This window comes from Harmonia axyridis, chromosome 2 (assembly GCF_914767665.1).
Source record: "Harmonia axyridis chromosome 2, icHarAxyr1.1, whole genome shotgun sequence".
NCBI classification, from domain to species: domain Eukaryota; kingdom Metazoa; phylum Arthropoda; class Insecta; order Coleoptera; family Coccinellidae; genus Harmonia; species Harmonia axyridis.
The window spans coordinates 5,500,274-5,518,584 of NC_059502.1; the positions used below are offsets into that span (position 1 = coordinate 5,500,274).

The following is an 18,311-nucleotide window of genomic DNA, read 5'->3' on the forward strand; positions in this document are numbered from 1 at the left end:
ATTGAAATTAGCCTTACCCTAATCATAAATTGATAGTTAATTCTTCATATTGTTTTATTTATCAGCTCTATTACATCTATTTCATTTTTTGAAAGTAGGTTCAGTGAAACAATCTCTTCTTCACCAAATTCCATGAGAAAAGCTACAGAAAATAGATGAATGTACACTTTCTAAAACAAAAATAAAACTAAAATTTCTATAAAATTCTTCTTCAGTGCCCAACTATTAAATTTCCTTAGTTTTCGGAAAAGAATTTTCAACCTGACAACACAGAGCAAATGCACCATACACTCTCTAATAGCCCAACAACGGAATATAAATCACTAGAGTGCGCAACACTTAATACATCTTGCGGAATTGTTAGTTGCCTACAATCGTATTGATTCTTACCCTAACTCCATCTAACGGATTGAAGCCCTATCTCAACCTTGTGCAGAAACCTTCACAGCCCAGCAAGTGGTTCCCTCTACACCTAGACGTATTTCGATTTCTGTGAGTTTCGGAGAAGCGCACGAGCTTTTGCTGCAGCTCAACTAGTAGAGCAAAGATGCTGTTTGAGATGTGTTAGCGACGACGGGAGAGTCGGTTGGTTTAGGTTAGTTGTACGATTAACTAACCTTCGTTTCGACCTATATTTTTGTTGACTGGTTGCTTGTTTTAGTGCAATGTTTTGATTGTTCACGAATTTTGCCGAGCCACGTTCTGTTTTAGATATTTGTTTATTTCAAGTGGATAACTAACAAGGGTTGTGGATTTATATTCAAACGTGAGTTCGTTTTTGTTTACGTTATTCAATCGATAAGCGAATGTACCATTTGAATTTGAATTGTCAGACCCCGTTTTGATGTGTGGTTTGACTAACTTATGTTCGATTTTGGGGCTTTGGGCTCTGTGTATTGTTTTTTTTTTCATGGAAACCTTTGAAAAATTCTTGAAATTTAGGGAACTTCAGAGTATATCGTTGAAATAACACCAATTATGATTATTGAATACTTGCATACAATCAATAAATAATATTTATACAATTAATTTCCATAGCTCAAGTGTGAAATATGTTAATAACACAAATTTTACACTATCGCAGGATTTTAGCCTTTGAAATTCATGGATCTGGTTCTCGAGAAGGGCATAGCAACCGATTTTCATACCGAGTTTTATGCAAAAAGTGCCTCTATTTTCTGAGAAAAATTCCTGACAGTTCACACACAACTTATTTTCAAATTCTGGATTCTAAATCCTCAAAAATTGTAGGGATATTACAATTTTTTGAACGGACAACTGCCCTTTGCTCTCGCCTTTGCTCCTCACTCAATAATCCAATATGGGAATGTAAAAATTAGATATTTATTCTTGAAATGTAAAGATACCTACAATTATGGAATCAAAAATTTGTTGGAATAAGCGTTTAGAAACAGGAAAAACATTGAATATGCAAATTTACACAATTAAAAAAACTAGTCAGCAAAATAAATTAATCAAATCAAGTTTTCTTAAACTTCTGCAATTGAGAATGGTATAGAATGTCAATAACCATCACCTAGTAGAACTATTGAATGAATTTGCTAATATCGTACTCGTTCATCAACTGAATATACACGTTTCAAAGTTAAACATGTGTACTTATTCATAAAATTTTCAGAGACATTCCATAAGTTCATTTGTAAACAACAAACGGTTGGTTAAATTTGACCTCAGGTCGAAATAAAAAACATGAAAAGAAATAAAAATATTAAGTGTGTCAAGTTGAAATATTAACTCCAAAACTACCAGAGGCTTATCTATGAAAATTTTTTTATTTTTTTAGGGTAAAATTCTTAATTCCTCAAATAAGGTTCTGCAAAAACTCGAAATGAATATATCCATTTTTTCTCATGATGAAATCGATTTAGAATATTGGGTGGGTTGTATTTTTCAAATGTATTCATCCATATAGGTAGGTAATTCAAATTGTAAATTGATCCACACATTTTCTAAGAATTCAAGTTTTTTCAAACTGATCAAGCGGTATTTAAAATGTAACTCGTTCTTTTAAATCGCCATTCAAAGAAGCAATTAATTAATATTCATTTCGATCAGAATTGATTCAACTTCAGAGCCTATATCTAGAAACCTACGTTTCTGTAACTTGTCATTTATAACTTTATTCAAACAGAATACAAGAAAATATTAGCATTTAGGTAGGTATGTTAATTGTTAAAAATTTGAAATCGTTTTCTGTTGAACAAGAAGTTATCTCATCAACTTAATTAAATTTCAGCATTTTAATTGTGTTTTGTGTTTATATAATAGAATTTACTTGGAACTTAATGGTAGTCAGAATATTGAATTGTCTTTAAAAGTCTTGTAAACCGCAGCAGTTTACTATTTCCTTAATTAATTCTTCAAAAGATCTAATTATGAATAGAATGTTGTAGGGTTGAAAAATAGAAATGTTCGTTCCGAATTACACACCAAATATTCCAAAATTCATAACTCCAAAATCGTTGAATTCACTCTAAAAATATATTGGAGTGGTTAATGTTGTGAAATTATTATTTTCAATTTCAACATTGCCTGACCTGGTGTCAAATACAAAGTGTATTAAAAATGTACCGATAATCGGTCAATAGAGATCATTAACAGTTCATAGGAGTCAGCGTTTGCTCAAAAGGCACGACCCTCACATGAGGGTTGGCTAGCCAAATAGGGTGTTATAATTTAGTGTGTCAGGTCAACATTTTGAATGTGAAATATGTACACCCCAAGTTCTAGGGACTCCTGAACTGGCATACCAACCATATAACGGAAATTCATTAGACTAATAAACCTCATCAGGACGAGCTCATTAACATTTCAATCCTAAAGACTACATCCTTCTTCAAGTGTGGTGATATGAATCCAGACTTGTTGGGTGTTCTGATTGTTAAGTCACCTAACATTTAATCTGATAAGAAAGTGACTGCTCTGCTCGTTAGTAAACATAACGTCATGTCTTCATCAGCAAATATTCCAGCTAATATAAGATAAGCTTCTTTATCTATACAGACACAATAAGCAGAAAACCTAATGGAATCCAAGGAAGGTAGATCAAAGGAGCTGAACAATGCAACATAGAAAGTCATTCTGATTATTCTCAAGATTTTGGTTCGAATGCTCTTTCAGGTAAAGGGTGTTTTTTTAGAGCTATAGAACTTTATATTGCAATAAAACAACGATGGATTATTCGATTGACATGAATTTTATTTATCCGCAAGATAATCTTGTGGCATTACATTTTAAATATGATTTCTGGCATATGACCGCCACGGCTGGCTCGGATGTAGTCCAATCTGGACGTCCAATTTTCGATTACTTTTTCCAACATTTGTGGCCGTACATCGGCAATAACACGGCGAATGTTGTCTTCTAAATGGTCAAGGGTTTGTGGCTTATCCGCATAGACCAATGACTTCACATAGCCCCACAGAAAGTAGTCTAGCGGTGTTAAATCACAAGATCTTGGAGGCCAATTCACAGGTCCAAAACGTGAAATTAGGCGGTCACCAAAAGTGTCTTTCAATAAATCGATTGTGGCACGAGCTGTGTGACATGTTGCGCCGTCTTGTTGGAACCACAGCTCCTGGACATCATGGTTGTTCAATTCAGGAATGAAAAAGTTAGTAATCATGGCTTTTCTACAACTGCAACAAATGATGTCTAAGCATCTCGTTCAACTTGATTCATTGAATTTATGAAGGCAGGATCCTTAATTAGTTGTCTTATTTGTGGGCCGTCAAATATTCCTGCTTTGAGTTTTTCTGTGCTCAACTGATGCATTTTTACTACCTATATATGAAAAAAATGACCTATCCTTATCAAGAGCCATTACAAATTGCTTCACTAAGCCCAACTTTATATGTAACGAAGGAAGAATGATTTTTTTCTCTTACTTACTCGAGTTAGGGGATTAAAAAGGTCAGTTCAGAAATTAAAAATGATTTTAAGCTCCAAATATCTCATTAGTTCTTTCAAAAAAAAAAGAATTTTTCCTCTATAAACCTTCACCTTCAAGTTGAGTTTGCTATGTTCTTTTGGCTTCAAAATCCAGGCAGGAATTGAATATTTGTGGAAATATTCAACAATAATAGCCATATCTTGCTGGAATTCCTCAGTCAAACGAAAAGGACTATTGAAGCAGAACGTAACAGTTCCGTCTCTAAAGGAAACAGACATGAACAATGACAAGTTGTTAATACAATAGGATGATGCATATTGTGGCTACCCGTTCTATTCGGAAATCCTGATATGCCCCACTTATCATGCAATTAAGTGCCCTACTATCATTGTTCTGCACCCATCGCAATTACTACTATGATGTTCAATGTTATTGCTTCTTTCCTATTTCCGGCTTGTGTAAAATTCGATAGTATATGACATTGAAAAGAGTATGCAGTTATCAAGTAGCAAATAACGTATAACAAATAACGAATACAAATAACAGTTATTAAATAATAATTAACAAGTTGAACGTCGTACTTTTCAATGCAGCGTTCATTCAGTCAAATAACAATTCTAAAATAGCAGATAGAAGCTGATGACGAGATATAAGCAAACCTCTGTCTAAATTATGAATACATATATAAGGATGTTATCAATGCTTATTTTTATAATCGAAGAAAAAGACGATTTGATGTCTTTATTCTGAAGAATTTATTTTCTTCAGTTTAAAATATAATAACATACAAAGAAATAACTTAATAGCATGAAAGAAATCATATCTATATAGCTATATCTTCGGGTTTCTTTACACACTTCTAACAGCTGACTAAATATAACATGAGGTAGTTTTAGGTTAGAATCTTAGACATACAACATAGATCATTGAAGTTACAAAGTTGTTTTCCCTAAAAAATAACAATCTTACTAAAAAAAAAGATATTGAGTAGTTAGAGTTGCCCATCATTTCAGAAAGTGACCAGGTTGACGAATAAAGTCTAATTTTTGAGAAAAAAATGTGTTTTCACTGTGGACTTATTAAGTGAAGTGCTAGGTAGTTAAAAATTCATCAAATACCGTCAAGCTTAAATTGCACTTCTGTTAAAATGTGCAGCGAATGAACTGTGAAATTTATAATTCAATATTCTATTCCTCAAATGCAAAGAAATTTCCAAGACACGTGGTAATATAATATGCATGCTCGAAAGTTGAGAATTTCAGTTTTAATTGAGCTAGTTGGGCGTTGAAATAAATATTTGATGAAGAGAATTTTACGACATGTAGTTGGTACACAAGAGCAACAAAAATAGCATCATCTATGGTTGTTAGCCTTTTAAGCTTGAACCAGGAAGCGATGGTTTGTTGGGATAATACACAAAAGATAAAAAAATCAAGAAGAGCTCTGATGCGAAGCCTGGAGCTTTCGTGCGTTTGTATATTATTTTTATTTCTTTTCAACTTCGAAATTGTATATATAACAATATAGTATATTATGATACACGTCTATACGTCAACCTTAGCTTGATGAATTCGAGGGTTTTCATCTTTTATTTATTTGATTGACTTGGACAATTAATCTGAAATCATTACAATATGGGGTCGAGCAATGTCATGCAGTAAAATCAGTTTATCATGTCTCTCGTAGTATTGTGGCCGCTTGTCTTTCAATGCTCAGCTCAAACGCATTAATTGCGTTCGATAATGATCGCCTGTGATTGTTTCAGTCGGTTTTAACAACTCATAATACCCTACGCCGAGCTGGTCCCACCAAATACTGGCACCGTGAATACTACACTGAAATTTCATCAAAGTTGAATGAGCCACACCAAAGTTATTAATTGAAGTAACGAATGTTTTTTTTTCGAGGTACATAACTTCAAGTTGGCATTACTGTTCAAGATGGCGACCGATTTAACAGCTTTCAAGTGATTTATTCTCAGTTTAGTTTGGCAATTCATCAGGAATAGACTCACGCCTGAACAACGCTTGCGAATAGTGCAATTTCATTTAGAAAAAAATGGTTCTGTGCCGAATACGTATCGCGCACTAGATCCATTTTATTTTGTTTAGCGATGAAGCGCACTTCTGGTTGAATGGCTACGTCAACAAACAAAACTGCCGCATTTGGAGTGAAGCTAATCTTCAAGTGTATGTCGAAACACCGTTACATCCAGAAAAACTGACTGTTTGGTGCGCTTTATGGGCTGGTGGAATCATTGGTCCGTACTTCTTCAAAAACAATGATGGCCAGAACGTTACAGTCAATGGTGATCGGTATAGAGCCATGATTACTAACTTTTTCATTCCTGAATTGAACAACCATGATGTCCAGGAGCTGTGGTTCCAACAAGACGGCGCAACATGTCACACAGCTCGTGCCACAATCGATTTATTGAAAGACACGTTTGGTGGCCGCCTTATTTCACGTTTAGGACCTGTGAATTGGACTCCAAGATCTTGTGATTTAACACCGCTAGACTACTTTCTGTGGGGATATGTAAAGTCATTGGTTTATGCGGATAAGCCACAAACCCTTGACCATTTGGAAGACAACATTCGCCGTGTTATTGCCGATATACGGCCACAAATGTTGGAAAAAGTCATAGAAAATTGGACGTCCAGATTGGACTACATCCGAGCCAACCGTGGAGGTCATATGCCAGAAATCATATTTAAAATGTAATGCCACAAGATTATCTTGCGGATAAATAAAATTCATGTCAATCGAATAATCCATCGTTGTTTTATTGCAATTTAAAGTTCTATAGCTCTAAAAAGAACACCCTTTAGAATCGCAGGACAAATCACCCTGTAGAGTGTAGAGTCTCAATTGAGGCACTCAGCCATAAACTAAACTTCCGAAACTGTCTTAACTAGTGTGAACTTTTCCTAAAATCTGACGGACTCCTCCGGCACCACCCTGTATAGTTCTGTGATTTCTAAGGGTGCATTTAACCCACGAATGGAGCAGCGCTCAAAAGCTTCACTTCGGTACTTTTTTATTATTTTTTTTTCAATAGACGTCAGCATCAGGGAGTTTAGTGAGAAGTTGACAGAGTTCATTATTCCCGTCCGAGACTTGATTACACTTTCCTGCTGACGCCTGTCTTGTTTCGCTACCTGCTGAATAATTTAGCAGGAATATTTCGAGTTCGCAGCCATATATCTGGGAAAACCTGAAGCATTAAAAATCTGATTATCCTTCCTGTTAAATTCACGTGCATGAGCTTCTCTCTGTCCTCTGCCAAGGGCAGGATTGATTGATAGTCTCGGAAGGTTGGCTGCCCTGCTTTCTGCTGCAGATTCCGCTCGTTAGCGTTATAATGAAGGATTTAACTTTGGTCCTTTTTTTGTCAGGTGGGAAACACGATGTTTCAAAATCGGTAAGAAGACATCAGAAATGTTCACGAAAATATAGGGTGTTTTTTTTCGAGGTATATAACTTTAAGTTGGCATTACTGTTCAAGATGGCAACCGATTTAACAGCTGTCAAGTGATTTATTCTCAGTTTGGTTTGGCAATTCATCATGAATAGACTCACGCCTGAACAACGCTTGCAAATAGTGCAATTTTATTTCGAAAATAATGGTTCTGTGCGGAATACGTCCATTTTATTTTGTTTAGCGATGAAGCGCACTTCTGGTTGAATGCCTACGTCAACAAACAAAACTGCTGCATTTGGAGTGAAGCTAATCCTCAAGTGTATGTCGAAACACTGTTACATCCAGGAAAACTCACTGTTTGGTGCGCTTTATGGGCTGGTGGAATCATTGGTCCGTACTTCTTCAAAAACGATGGTTGCCAGAACGTTACAGTCAATGATGATCGGTATAGAGCCATGATTACTAACTTTTTCATTCCTGAATTGAACAACCATGATGTCCAGAGCTGTGGTTCCAACAAGACGGCACAACATGTCACACAGCTCGTGCCACAATCGATTTATTGAAAGACACGTTTGGTGACCGCCTAATTTCACGTTTTGGACCTGTGAATTGGCCTCCAAGATCTTGTGATTTAACACCGCTAGACTACTTTCCATATAATGAGAGGCAGAAAGTACACACTTCTCCAACTGATAGTCCAGGGAAAAATCAGTGGACGAAGGAATATTGGTAGACCCCGTATGTCCTGGCTTAAGAACCTGAGGGACTGGTTTAACTGTAGTAGTGTTCTATTGTTCAGGGCTGCAGTCAACAGGGTCCGGATTGCTGTGATGATAGCTAACCTCCGATAGGAGATGCACTGCAAGAAGAAGAAGACTACTTTCTGTGGGGCTATGTAAAGTCATTGGTCTATGCGGATAAGCAGCAAACCCTTGACCATTTGGAAGTCAACATTCGCCGTGTTATTGCCGATATACTGCCACAAATGTTGGAAAAAGTCATCGAAAATTGGACGTCCAGATTGGACTACATCCGAGCCAGCCGTGGCGGTCATATGCCAGAAATCATATTTAAAATGTAATGCCACAAGATTATCTTGCGGATAAATAAAATTCATGTCAACGAATAATCCATCGTTGTTTTATTGCAATTTAAAGTTCTATAGCTCTAAAAAAACACCCTTTAGTTCCTTCGAAAATGATAAACCAGACTAGTCCATTTGAAAGAAGCAAAGGCGTTAACCCTTTTCATGTGTCCATTAACAAATATCATATACATTAGTACACAACACCCGCCAAGTACATTATTAAAATTAACATCGATGAACTTTCTTATTACAAAATATGAGGGCCTCCAATTGAGATTAATTTAATCCTAGAAGATGAAAGGAACCTTAATCTTATTCACCAGCATCAAATAAAATAATTATAGTGACGATGTTCACAGTAATTCCTACAGTTGTAGAGAAAGGAGAGAATAATATATACGATTAAGAATGAACTATTCGAGGAAGGAATCACTTACATGTTTATGTAACTACCATACATTATTTTATGAAAGGAAAACCTTGAATATGCAAGTTATGTAAGTTCATCAAGATCGTCTAGTAATACTATGTTGTTTAATTAAGAATTTGTTGTCATATATGCATTAGCATTTCAGTGTTGACAATCATAAATCAGTAATATATAATTTTACACATGCTTCAGAGATAACAAATCTAATTTTAGAATACATCAATTATTTGAACATTATGTCGAATATATTTCTTGATTCAATATAAAATTGATGTGATATATTATTGAAATGAAATGAAATGAGGACTGAAAATTGGAGAAGAATAATGAAAAGTTTCTTCTTATTGATGGTAGGACTTGTTTTTCATTTTAGATAACATAGACCATCATATTTGTTAAAATCTGGAGGAATTTTTGAAATCAGCACAATTAAAATCAGAATTTCTGGCAGCAAATTTTTTTTTCATTTTGTTGGCCTGTATATCGTATGATTTTCCATAATGTACTTTATATATCACTTCAATTAATATTTTCAAATGAATGAATGCTATTTGCCCAGTAACATTTTTTTCTTCAACCTATTCCAAAGAATCATCATCGGAAACAACCAATAGATCACATCTACAAACTAAAATAAAAATTCAAGGCTGACTAGTTCAACGAATATCTTGAAGATCTTCAATTCATTTCCCCTATATTTCCTTGACGTAAACAAAGCAGGAAAGTATTTTTAGAATACAGATGTTATCATGTCGAATTTCCAATCTAAACGATGTAGTGAGAGATGTAACAGCTGATCAAAAGCTTTAATTCGCTGTGAAATTAAACTAAATGGACGAATAGCTTCATTACAATTCAGGCAGAGTATGTTGTAATTAGAGATAACAAGCGTTAGTTTGGCTAATTGATGGTGATTGTTCAATGAGCTAATATTATTGTAGCTTTTTTCAATGTAAACAATGCAAAAATTAAACACAGGAAATTTTACAGAGGTTTGAAATCAGGATGTTCATCATGGAATTTAGTGTGCATTTATAGAGAATTAAATTTCGAGTGAAATTTCCTCTCAGACGATATAACATGTTCCCATACCTACATTGTGAAGTCTTTAATTAAAAGCACATTTTCATCCCAATGGCATTGAGATACGTTCGTTTTATATATCCATGAAATTTCATAGAACTTGTGAATTATTGACTATTGGCATCGCTCGTAAAACATTGTTGAATTCTACATCGAATATTTCATGGAATAATAATTCAAATGGAAATCAATAGTACAAGTTTTGATGAAAATTTTTATTCTCCACGGTCAATACTATCAAATTGTTGTGAAAACATTATCATAATTCACAAGTTCTATGACATTTCATGGATATCTAAAAAAAATGTATCTTGATATTGCCATTAAAATGAAAGCTTACTTTTAATTAAGAAACTTTACAATTTAGTTTTAGAAACATGTTATATCGTCTGAAGGGACATTTCACATGTTCACATTTGAAATTTGACAGTTCATCCATAGCAACGATAATGTGTATCACAGAAAATTAATATACGTTCACTATGATCAAATTGAATTGAATTTTCCATAGAGTAATAAACACAGGAATGAGGAAGTATACGCAATTTTTACATGTCCCCAACATGGTTAGATTACGTTGTCGGATTGTAATATATTTTCAAATCCACAATTTTACTATATCGTTATGAATGTATATTATATTGAATGAAATATATTCATTTGAGTGGTTCTCTATTAAATATGCTAATTTGAATATTTGGAATCCGATATTTTTCCAAATTGTCGAATTTATAATAAGCAGAATATTTGTTATTTTCTGTATCTACCTTCCGAAATCCAAGGTTTGGCAACTTTTGCTCTCCTAGTGTCATCCGTTGTTTCACGTCGTTTGGCACTCTTGAAGTTTGTTTTCTGAATTTCTGATATATTTAGATATTCATCTCAATATATTTTTAGTTAATATGAAACGTTGATTCACTATGGGACTTAAGAAGTGCGTTCATTGTGGAAAAACTTGCGAATTGAGTGAAATATCGTATCACTGATGTTTTCATTTCCGCGCGCTTAATGTCAAATTTGATAGTTCATGTTGGGGACAATATTTACTGACTGAAAATGACATATGCTCCCTCTATCTATGTTTATCACTCTGATTAATTTTCAAATTGGTGTTTGTAGTAATCAACTGGTATGACATAAAACTTTGTATAAACAGATGTTGATGCCCTCAGGTGATTCACAACCCCTCGGGTCAGAGTTCCTCAGGGTATAAACTTAATGGCCCTTGGTACATAAATAACTATTAGACTTCCTAATTCTAACCCATAAATTTGAAGCCGTAAGGCTACTTCGCAACGTCATGATATCTATACAAACAGCAATTCAAGTCCAAGGAAAAGTTTGGATTGAATTCATAAAACCCCTCTGTATGTAGCTTCGATTAGGACTATTCAATAGCGAATAAATATCGAGTATTCGTTATAATATCACACCAACGCTAAAATAAATCGATCTTCATGGCCCACGCAGCTATAAATGTATGAATGGATAGGTAGTATGATCATAGAGACCATAAACAAACGATCGTAAAGGCTGAAGGATGAGAGACAAGCTGTTGCACAGAATTTATTTGATATATACGAGGGTTGTCCGTGAAGAAAGAAGTAATAGTTCAGAGAGGTTCTTTTTAAAGCCTTATTGCACTTTTTCGTATTTATTCTGACGCTAGTTTTCATGTCTATTTCTGGGTTGACTTTCTTACAGATGCCTGGGACTTTTACTTTTTTTTTTTTGACCGCCTCTTTCAGGGATAATTTCAGAGCTGCCTAAAAATTGCTAATCGACTTGACCGTAAGAAATCCTCTGTAATACCTACCTGTAAACAAAACCTACCGTCTTGGCAGAAGATAATCAAGAAAGTCCTACAACGAAAAAATTACCTGAAAATTTAGTTCTAGTTATTTGGTACATGTAACATCGAAAGTGTTGATAAAAGCCATAGAGTAATAAACATAGATAAAGGGAGTACACGCAATTTTTACATGTCCCCAACATGGTTAGATTACGTTGTCGGATTGTGATATATTTTCTAATCCACAATTTTACTATATCGTTATGAATGTATATTATATTGAATGAAATATATTTGTTTGAGTGATTCCCGATTGAATATGCAAATTTGAATATTTGGAATCCGATATTTTTCCTAATTGTCGAATTTATAGTATGTAGAATATTTATTATTTTCTGTATCTACCTGATGAAATCCAAGGTTTGGCAACTTTTGCTCTCCTAGTGTGATCTGTTGTTTCACGCCGTTTGGCGCACTTGAAGTTTGTTTTTTGAATTTCTGTTATATTTAGGTATTCATTTCAATATATTTTGAGTTAATTTGAAACTTTGATTCACTATGGGACATAAGAAGCGCATTCTTTGTGGAGAAACTCGCGAATTGAGTGAAATATCGTATATATTTGATAGTACATGTTGGAGACAAAATTTGCTTACTGAAAATGACATATTATCTCTATCTACGTTTTTTACTCTGAGATAAAAGCTCATTTGAATCAGATGTCAGTATGACAACTAAATCTTGATAGTCCCACATCTTCATTAAAGAAACTCTACTCCAAAACTTAATTGAATTGAGTAGGTGTACAAAGATAATTCAATTCTTCTTCAGGTTATTAATAGACCGGTTATTTTCTGAAAACAATACAGAAATTCCTTTCCCACCACATGTATCAAATTTCCAAACTCATCCTAAGGTGACATAAATTTCAAACCCCCTCTCCATAACCATTAAGTTTTCACTTTCAGAGATTACTGGGATTGACATGCTTCCGTCCTGGTTCTTTTTGGTTTATTTCCGTTCTTCCAAACTCAATTTAACTTTCCGAGATCTTATGGTAGGATCTTCCATTTCGATTTTTAATTAATCTTTCGTCTGGTACACCTTGACGAGTGCACTGTTGAAACTTGGGGAGGTTTTTATGAATTCTGAAGAGCTAGAATTCAGTTCTACCAATCGGCCTCTTAAGCTTCAGTAATTAACTTTCAGAATTGTTCAGCTCCACTTGAATTTATCTCTTTAATTTTGAGAATAATAGATGAGTATATCGATTTTGTGTTCGTAAAGTGAAAGGCGCATATATTTCCTTTTGCAGGGTGCCAAAACTTGGAATTGTAAACACTGAGAGAAATCCCTATTTTTTTTTATTAATAAAGCACTTATTTGGAGATAGATGTAAAGTTTAGTGAACTATCATTGTCTATCTGTTTTATGAGTGTAGAGGGGATAATAGAAGGCTTAACGTAATACTGATACTTGATTAGGCATGAGTTTGTCAACACCTCACTCTTATAATCGATAGAAAACTTTATTCACGTTTCTCTACATCTCCAGAAATAAGTTATCATTTGAAAAACACCTACACTGAGAGAAATCCATATTTTTTTATTAATAAAGCACTTATTTGCAGGTTATTTATTCGCAACTATTACAGCAGATTTATATTTAATATATTCATTAATAGTTAAATTATGCATTCAAAAAAGTTTATTAATAGAGAATAAACAATTTGTTTAAAAGGTATTTGATAAAATTTAATATATTTCGGTTATAAATAATTCATATGAACTCACGTTATCTCCACAAATAGCATAAATTCATTATCAACAAATTTTCAACTGGTGGTTAACGAACATTTACCATTTATAAATAAACTCTAACAAGAATTCAATAATTTATTTACTCAGAATATAGGATTTATTAATAATTAACAAACTAACATAATTCTAGCGATCCAATCTGTGGAAAAGTTTAAGGACACATCCCTCAAAGAGAAGCGCATCTCCTTGAAGGATCTGTCCTTGAACTTTTCCTTTGATTTGCATTTCCTATTCAAACATAAAATCTTTGTTACTATGGGCTTATTGAACGCCGCTTAGCACATCTGTACTGATTTTTGGGTTTAGATCGTTTGTACCTGCATAGTTATTAGTGATGTTGATAGAACAGTGGTTAGAGGGAATAGATGCGATCAAGATGACTAGGGGTCAAACCCGGATACCCTCAATATGAACTCTAAAAAATTACCTAATTTGGCAAACGGTTCTTCTCAGACCCTAACAATCGGATAATAGAAACAACCAAAATAATTATCTAAGAAATACGTTAACCATTACTGAATTAATTTTTTTTATTCAGCATGGATACATATTACATATAAATAAGGTTCATTAATTATTACTCGATGATATATCAACCTCAACTATATTTATTTCCTTCTAATGGATATTTCTTCAGCATTATTAATATAAGTTATGAGTAAATAAATGAAGTGTAATAGTAAATGATGATTATTGGTGGGATTTCAAATAAATTTTTCATTTCCATGAAACTAATATTTGTTTGTCCTTATATCCAATGAATGATTTATTAACTATAATGCATTTTCGATAATATCAAATAAACACTTCTCTCAGTGCAGTTTCGAAAATCGGTCGAGAGATGGCCAACAATCCATTGTTGTCAAACGGTGAAATACATTTATTTGATGCCTCCATAGTCAAATTAGGATATTAGAAATGTGTGCATGTACCACTTGTATAGACGAGCCCATAATAATGGGATATGGTCTTGTAAATAAACCGTTTGTTAAACCGCCTGCATACATAATAGACTATTACCCATTTGAACAAATGATCTATGATCCCCACGATCAACAACGAGTTTCAACAATATATTCATACTATCGATGGTTCCCTACTTGGTTATGATGAGAACATCTTCATCAAATTCAGATTAATTAAATGTGTTAAATACAATAAAACGGTATTTGCTAATTATATTAACAATATTTGGTAATGGTGAATATACTTTCAGAAAATTCAATGAGAAGGTGAAATATTTGTGGCACACATAATATTCTTACTACACGCCAAGTGCCAAGAATAACATAATTAATGATGAGAATTATGTGAAGCTGCGAACAGAATTAAAACAATTTGCCCATATGTGATAACATTTCTATCAAAAAGTTTCTGGCTAACCAGTCAAAAGACTGTTTTCTTAAAAAATCGGCTTTATTCATCACATAGTCACCTTCAATAGTAATACCTCAACGGTTCTCTATAACAATATCTTTTCTGATCTAAGCAATCAGTTGTTCATAGAACCAAATTTGATTCCCTGGAGCCTTCTTTTGAGGCAAAAAGCTAATAATCACAGGTGCCAGATCTGAAGAATTGTGCATGTATCTGAAAAATAACAGTTTAAAGCCTCTCGTAAAGTTTAGGGCTGAAAATCAGAAAAACTTCGAGAAAAATATCAAAAAATTAATGAAGAAATCGAAGATACGAGATTTCCCCATTTTATTTCATAAATAATTCCACTTCTATATATGAAAAGTTCATTGAGAGATTATTCAACTTGAAACAGATAACATCTTGAAAGTAACGAAGCTCTTTTGCTGTTAATTCGAAGCTCAATCGAAGTGCTGTTACTCCTCCATCGATGCAGCAAGCTCAGGTTGTAAATCATTGTCGCAGTTTTTTTTTCATCGCAATATATGAGCCTACGTGCAAAAGATGAAATGATAAAGGAAACAGGGAAGGCCAGGTGCAAGATGCTGGACTGAATGTATTCGGTTGTTACGAAAACAGGTATAAAATCTGGTGGGTCAACATCAGTCCGTCTGTAGACTAGACATCTGGGCTGTGTTATTGTTATTTCTCATATTTCATCTCTCCATGTGTCGTGTGATGAGGGTCTATTTTATCTATACATGGTGTATCTTGTTGAGTAATTTTCAACTATAGAATTGTGAACATAAAATAAGGAGATTCAACCAAAATCACCAACATAAAATGTTCGATTTTCAAATTATATTGAGCACTTATAAGTATTATTTTTATATTTGGCAGGAAGTGTAGTTACTATACGCTACTAAATCAAGCGGAATAAATGTTTTTGGATAATAACAAAGGCGTACGTAAGCAGCAAGTGACTGGTTGATCCTCTCCAACTTCTACGCCACTGGCGGAATTTCAATTTTATCACCATTTTTCGATTTGCCAATATTTTTCACGTCGTACTTTTCAATCAAAGCGATAAGTGAAGTTTGATAATGCCCAAAATCAAAAGAGTAGGCACCGGACGTCGAAAGAACACAAATGATGTTTAAGATCGACGTCTAAGACTTATGGCCATTTGCGACATCTCGATCTTTGGCTGATGAGTGATTAGGAGAATGAGACCATCCTGTAACTGTCCGAACGGTTTACCGCCGAATAAGGTCTTTTGGACTGCAGCATTATCGACCCCATCTTGTGTTACCTCTGACGGTTGAGCATCGCCGGCAACGATTACAGTGGTGCAGAGAACGTCAACATTAGAATGTGGAATGGCATCAGGAGGAATTTTCGGATGAATCTCTATTCTCCTAGGGTGCACATGATGGCCGAAGAAGGGTAAGACGACGTCGGAGAGAAAGACGTGAACCTCAGCTTGATGTTGAGCGTCATGTACACCGGGCAGTAGGCGTTATGGTATGGGGTGCTATTGCACATGCAAATAGGTCATTTTTAGTCGTTATTCGAAGTTACATGACTGCGTTGCGTCACCTTCAAGAAATTGTGGAGCCATATCTTCTCCCTTACCTTAACCGTCTCGAGAATCTAATATTTCAGCAAGATAATGCACGACCTCATGCTGTCAGAATGGGTTTAAACTTTTTCGAAGCGACCCATGTGAATTTTTTGCCATGGCCTCTCAGATCCCCCGATCTTTCGCCCATAGAGCTTGTTTGGGACATCATGGGTAGAAGGCTTGGAAATTTACCCCAGACCCCACGAACTTTGGTGGCTCTGAGACATGAAGTATACAGATAGCTTGGGATAGTATCCCTCAAGAAGAAATAGACCATCTTATTGCATCAATGCCGAGAATTGTTGGGGAGTGTATAGATAATCGCGGTGGACAAACACATTATTAGCAAATTTATTAAAAAAAATTGTAAACCCTTCGTTTTTTCTACAAATTTCAATCATTTACTCCTTGCTACACTATCTATGTCTTACAAAAAAAAATTAAAATTCAAACAGCTCCTTCTGGGTGTTGCAGTTTCTTTGTTAGTAACGGGTGTTTTTTTTTCGAGGTTTATAACTTTAAGTTGGCATCACTGTTCAAGATGGCGACCGATTTAACAGCTGTCAAGTGATTTATTCTCAGTTTGGTTTGTCAATTCATCATGAATAGACTCACGCCTGAACAACGCTTGCAAATAGTGCAATTTTATTTCGAAAATAATAGTTCTGTGCAGAATACGTATCGCGCACTACGTCCTTTTTATTTCTCATTCTCATTTTGATTCTCCATAATCCAAAACGTAGTTTCTCTACAAAATGAACAAGACTCAAAATTATCAAGTTTCCTCAACTACCCACAACTCAACGAGAAGAAGGTGTTTACACCAAATCATTTCCACACTTTCATCCACGGTTGCCGGCTTATAAATCTGTAGTGTATTCCACGAGTCATTTACTTTCTCTTCGCGGCATTAACAGGAGGTCATTCGAAACGTCCCACTGCTGTCTTCCTCTGATACCAGCAGCCAAAATACCGTCCCAAGTAACGGTTTGCTCGCCGAAGCACGTCTTGAAGAGACATCAATATAAGAACGAGTCAGCTGATGGTTAGGGCTTGTCTGTCCAGTTTGGCAGTCAAGCGCCGAAAGAAGAATTAGGCGTGACAACTCACTGTCTTTGTCTTCCAAACTTCAACTAATCGGTTGGCTCGATATTGACCTACTTGAAGCGTGAAATTCGATGCTTGTTTTGTTATTCGAGTTATAAAGGGTGTTTTTTTAGAGCTATAGAACTTTAAATTGCAATAAAACAACGATGGATTATTCGATTGACATGATTTTCATTTATCCGCAAGATAATCTTGTGGCATTACATTTTAAATATGATTTCTGGCATATGACCGCCACGGCTTGCTCGGATGTAGTCCAATCTGGACGTCCAATTTTCGATGACTTTTTCCAACATTTGTGGCCGTATATCGGCAATAATACGGCGAATGTTGTCTTCCAAATGGTCAAGGGTTTGTGGCTTATCCGCATACCAATGACTTTACATAGCCCCACAGAAAGTAGTCTAGCGGTCTTGGAGGCCAATTCACAGCTCCAAAACGTGAAATTAGGCGGTCACCAAACGTGACTTCCAATAAATCGATTGTGGCACGAGCTGTGTGACATGTTGCGCCGTCTTGTTGGAACCACAGCTCCTGGACATCATGGTTGTTCAATTCAGGAATGAAAAAGTTAGTAATTATGGCTCTATACCTATCACCATTGACTGTAACGTCCTGGCCATCATCGTTTCTGAAGAAGTACGGACCAATGATTCCACCAGCCCATAAAGC

The 18,311-nt window shown here is 34.9% G+C and overlaps 1 protein-coding gene across 4 annotated transcripts in view; it reads left to right on the top strand.

The window, feature by feature from the left end:
• The first annotated feature begins 519 nt into the window (after positions 1 to 519).
• LOC123672504 (ADP-ribosylation factor-like protein 4A) overlaps positions 520 to 18,311 on the top strand; it is a 73,966-nt gene continuing 56,174 nt past the window's right edge. For 3 of the 4 annotated variants that reach the window (XM_045606609.1, XM_045606611.1, XM_045606608.1), the window contains exon 1: positions 521 to 766. The gene's annotated coding sequence lies outside the window, so the exon portion shown is untranslated. Of the gene's footprint in view, positions 767 to 18,311 lie in introns of all 4 variants that reach the window. The other variant, XM_045606612.1, reaches the window with a different exon arrangement.